The sequence below is a fragment of the Jatropha curcas genome, chromosome 1 (assembly GCF_041381405.1).
Source record: "Jatropha curcas cultivar XTBG-Jc1 chromosome 1, XTBG_Jcur_1.0, whole genome shotgun sequence".
In the NCBI taxonomy this organism is placed as follows: domain Eukaryota; kingdom Viridiplantae; phylum Streptophyta; class Magnoliopsida; order Malpighiales; family Euphorbiaceae; genus Jatropha; species Jatropha curcas.
In genome coordinates this window covers 15,492,823-15,498,285 of record NC_143151.1, presented here as the reverse complement: position 1 = coordinate 15,498,285, position 5,463 = coordinate 15,492,823, and the positions used below count along the sequence as shown (strand labels likewise).

Genomic DNA, 5,463 nt, shown 5'->3' with positions numbered 1-5,463 from the left:
CGCAGGTGATGAACATCAAGCATGATGGCAAAAACATTGACTTGTATTTTCCCAAATGTTTCTAGTTTAACGTTAGGCAGTCTCTAACAGGCTTTTATACCACCTCTACTTGAAAAAAATATAATAGGAAACAAGCAGTCAATGGTCAAAACCCTGCTTACTGGCATTGCTTAATAAAGCAAATGCATGATGCCACCACATGTTTCACTTAATTTGCCACCACATTTTTCACTTAATTTGCCATCCATACAAAGTAAAAAGAAAATTTTAAAAGATCAAACTTGTAAATTTTTTAAACCCAAATGAAGAAAAGCCCTCTCGCTAGCATTCTCATCTCTGTACTGATGAGTCACCCGAAGGGGCATTCCTTCCTTGCTAGCACAGGAAAGAGAGCGTATTTTATGCCAATTTAATTGCAGATGAACCTGAGAATTGCTGCCTCCTTTAGCTACAGATGAACCAGCATTATTTTGTCCACTATAAGGTACAATTCTTCTCCCTTTTTCATTTCTTTCAGTATCAGTTGCACCTCCATTATTTTTGCAGCAGTCCCTTCCAATTTAATTGGCCTGTTGATGCTCATGTCCAGCTCCCAAGTTGCTTTGCCCATTGGTTTTGTATGTAGGTCTTCTAGCACAGTAACGGAGAACTATCTTTTCAGCCGTTAAAGCATATTGTTGAGCGTCCTCAATATTGTGTAAACGAATTACTCCCATCTCATCTCTAATGGATTTATTTGAACCAGTTAGACAGTGAGAAGTAATTTGCTCATTACTTTTAGATAAGCCAACTCGAATTGATAAATCATTAAACTCAACAGTGTACTTCTCAATGGTCATGTTATTTGCTTCAAACAATGGAATTTTTCATACAATTCCATCGTCTAGTCAGCAGGTAAAAATTGCTTTCGTAGCTCAGTTTTCATGTGCTCCCGAGTGCTGATTTTGAGCTTGCCTTGTCGTGTACGTTGCTCTTCAACTCTCTTCCACCATTGAAGTGCAGCACCTTTCAATTTAAGCTTTACAAGTAGCACCTTTCGATTTTCAGCCATGGGTTTCCATTTAAAATAATTCTCCAGACTAGTTTCCCAATCCAAGAAATCCTTCGCATGTTATTTTCCATGAAAATCAGCTACTTCAACCCTCACCCCTCCACCATTCAAATCAAGAGCATGCAGTAATCGCTCTTCCAATCCACCTCGTGCTGCTCGATTAGCGGGTCCAGTTACATAGAAAGGGTTCACGTCCTCGACTTCTTCAGTCTCAAGATCCTCTTGAATCTCAAGTTGTTCGTGGTTGCCTTCCGGAATCTCCATTCGGGCTTCCACGCGTTCCTGGCACTGCAAGGCTTGTACAGCCCGGGTCAAACCCTCAATCATTTGCCGTATCTCAGCTAATTCTGTTTGTGGGGCTGATTGCCTCTACCTCGACCTTGACCAACCATGGTTTAGAACAGAACAGGAAAAAGATCCTGCAGCAGTTTAGGATCTTTTTGAGTCTGATACCACTTGATGCAGGGGAAGAATTTAGCGCAAATTAACTCTCAACAATTAGGGCTAGAATAGGTTGATTGTAGTTGGAACAAGACTGATTTTAAAGAAAACCTTAGAATTAAAATTCTGGATTGAAGAAAAGATAATAGAAAATACTTAATCTGATGATTGTTGTCCTATTTATACTAGTTAGGACAAATCCTAATCCTAGATTAAAAAGTAATCGTAATTAGCTAATACTTCTAGATTGGAAAAAAATCCAAAATAAAGAAGGAAAACTGAATTCTATTCCTAATTAATTAATAGTTTCTTATTTAATTAGGAATCCTAAATAAAGAAGGAAACCATAAAAACTTCCTAGATGCTCCTGCATCACAGTACTTGAGAGGTGTTTTGCCATCATGCTTGATGTTCATCACCTGCACTTTACAACTTAATATTTTTCAGCTTCAGATATATATGTTAGTTAAATAAAGTAGGATAATAAAATACCAGATAAAACATCTTAAGCGAAGCTATATTTGTTAAGTGCATCAAGTCAGTGGAAAATTCCAATTCATTGCAATTTTGTTTAACCCTTCATGAGAATTTTTAGTTGATATTATGGTTGTGTTAAATGTTTAAATTTGGAGAGAAATATTTTTGTATTTTCAAATACATGTTTAAGTGTATACATATATTATCTCTGACTTTCATTCTTTGATTTCAGCCTAGTAAATAGAGCTGAGTGGTTTGTTGGTGCGGTTTGAGTTCTTACTGGAACTTATACAAAGGTGTAAACTTACAAATCAAACTCGGTTTTGCTTGTCTCCGTTGAATGTACTGTAAAACTTTGGTACATAACTATTGACTGATTGATTTTGATTCATTATATTAGCACCTTTGTTTCATGTATATCTCCAAGACAGATTGGATTTATCTGGGTTTGGCGTTGGATGCAGTGCTTCAGTTTTGTGGATTCTGAAAAGAGAAATATTGTTAATAATCCTTAAATTTAACTTCCAATTAAACTAAATTGAAGCACTCAATTCAATTTTCAGAGCCAATTTCATTTTATTATTTTCTGCATTTGTAAAGAGTTAAAAGACCTTTAATTGAAAATATACAATGATTGCAGATGGTGGAGCTGGCAGTTGATAAACATGTTAAATACATCATATCAGTTGAAAAGGTGTGTGTTCTATTTTACTGCTTAATGCTTATTACTATACCAGATTTTTTTTTCAGGTTTTCTTGTTAAGTACATTATTTTCATTGTTATTATGCTTAATGTACAATAGATATGATATTTTGGTTTTATTGTACTGCTCAATGCAATGTTTGTTGATTTTGTAATTGAAGAAAAAGGATAGCTTTGAATCTGTGGTGATGGAGCACATAAGAATGAATGGAGCTTATTGGGGATTGACCACTCTAGATCTTTTAGGAAAGCTTGAAGCAGTTGATTCAAATGAAGTAATTGAATGGATCATGCAATGCCAACATGAGTCTGGTATGTAAAGCAGCTTAATTTTATTTGCTTTGTTACTTGTCTGAATCATGTACCTACTTTGGAAAACCTTTTAGATAACTACTCCATATAACAAGTTTTGAAGCCTGAGAATATTATAATTAGTTATTAGTTTGAAGGTTATAATATTATCAACGGTGACTTTGGTATGCAGGTGGTTTGCTGGTAATATTGGACATGACCCGCATATCTGTATACACTGAGTGCTGTGCAAGTTCTGGCCCTTCTTGACAAGCTAAATGTTCTTGATGTTGATAAAGTATCAAATTGTATCCTTGTCGTTTCTATTCTTCTACATTGTTAAAGCATCATTTCAGAAATTTTTGTATGAAGCAGGAGACAGTTAACTGTTAAAAAGTATTGTTTATGATAACGACAGTATGATTTTATTTCATTGACTACCGACTTGGCTTGCAATAATTGTGTAAATTTGTTTATGCGGAACTATTGTTTATTTTATAGTAGCTGAAAGATAGAACGAATAGGTTCAGGCTTTGATCGACACCATTTATTGTATTTGTCTGTCAAAAAAAATTAACTATAAGGGTCCAAAATATCACATCTATTGCTTGTTTTACTTAATCCTTAGGTCAGATGTTGTTGGGCTGCAAAATGAAGATGGATCCTTTTCTAGAGACACATGGAGTGAAGTTGATGCAAGGTATTCTTCAAAAAGGAAAAAAAGAAAAACATATCCTATCTGATATCTTTTGTTTGGTTTGGAATTAGCAACACTGAATTCTCTTTTAATGATACGGTTCTTTTGTTGTTTGTTAGGTTTTCATATATTGCTATATGTTGTCTATCTTTATTGCATTGTCTTGATAAAATAAATGTGGAGAAGGCTGTGAACTACATCTTGAGCTGCAAAAATGTAGATGGTGGATTTGGATGCACTTCTGGTGGGGAGTCCCATGCCGGACAGAGTATGTTCTGCGTTATGGTATTTTGCTTTGATAAATGTGTGGCTCTGATATGCTTGAACATATTGAATATGGTTTAATGAAGAAAAAGAAAGTGAGCGCTTCCCAAAAGTTTCTTATCTAGGGAACCTGATTATGTTCTAAGACATAAATGGTTCAAAGATGCAATAAACAAGTCTCTTTCTTGGCAATGACTTATAATCTTCCGAGCTTCCACTTCTTGTTATAGCAAACTCTTTTAGGCGCCGATTTATCACTATTATCATTTAACAACAGTATAAATAATGACTACAAAGTGTGATTCTCTTAAGGGGAAGCAGTTCGTTATTCAGACTGTATATGGATTTTATATTGTTCATATCTAATGATTGTTCTTTTAACATCATTCTTTGCCTTTTAAAGGGAAATATGTGAGAAACAAGTATCGGATAAAATACTTCCCTGCCAGTCAATTCACCTGTAAAAGGTGACCTCAGATGATAAGGTTGTCTTCAGATCAATTTTGAATTCAATCTAACTATGAGCTGAGGAGGTCTTTTTCATCTTAAAAGAAATGTATGAATGCTTCATGTCTTACTCTAAAAACCTGGAAGACTAAGAGCTGAATTCTTCATTTTTCTTTTTCCTTTCCGATAGCTGCTCAGTGCTCCATCATGTGAATATGTGATCTACAGTCTAGTTTTCTTTTTGCTAATTTTAGATAATGGTTATCATTTTTATTCAAATAATTTGTAATCCATCAAAGTCTCTAATTTAGTGATTATTGTTAAAAAGTATTTGTCAAAAGTTTGCTTTGCTCCTGATTATTGCAGTTTTCTGCTGTGTGGGTGCCCTTGCTATTACTGGCTCTCTACATCATATTGACAAGGACCTGCTTGGATGGTGGTTATGTGAACGGCAAGTCAAGTCTGGAGGTCTAAATGGTCGCCCTGAGAAACTTCCTGATGTTCGTATTTCTGTCAAATAAGAGATTTTCTCTATGGACATTTTAACAAATTATTCCAATCATGATTATGTAAAATGCTTTCAGGTTTGCTACTCTTGGTGGGTTCTTGCAAGCTTGATTATGATTGACAGAGTTCATTGGATTAACAAGGAAAAGCTTGTTAAGTTTATCTTAAACTGTCAGGTAGTGCCAACTTTTTGGAGCTGTCCAAAGAATCCTAGGATGTTCATGACATTGATGTTTTTATCTCTGAAAAACATATTCAAATTTTCAGGACACTGAGAATGGAGGAATTTCGGATAGACCTGAAGATGCTGTTGATGTTTTCCATACATATTTTGGAGTAGCTGGTACATATTTTCATCAGCTCTGATTTTTTTGACATGAGTATCTAGACATGCGCATGTGGTTTCCTTTCTTCCTTTCCAAGTCCTTAATTTTCTAAAAGCTGCTAGCATGAAATCGGTATCTACAATTGTTCTCAATTATTTTTCCTGTACCTAGTGAAGCCTTTTCTTTTCTGATTGTTTATTAATTTATAATTTTTCAAAGAACGGAAAAATATGAGGTTACAAAATCAGATTGTTGGCAT

General features: G+C 34.9%; 1 pseudogene across 1 annotated transcript; it reads left to right on the top strand.

Moving 5' to 3' along the window:
• Positions 1–273: 273 nt before the first annotated feature.
• LOC149499050 (geranylgeranyl transferase type-2 subunit beta 1-like) lies at positions 274–5,382 on the top strand (annotated as a pseudogene). Its single transcript, XR_016318724.1, has 9 exons — positions 274–484; positions 2,610–2,663; positions 2,834–2,988; positions 3,157–3,271; positions 3,597–3,663; positions 3,780–3,928; positions 4,738–4,871; positions 4,956–5,054; positions 5,146–5,382. The product of XR_016318724.1 is annotated as a geranylgeranyl transferase type-2 subunit beta 1-like (transcript).
• Positions 5,383–5,463: the final 81 nt, after the last annotated feature.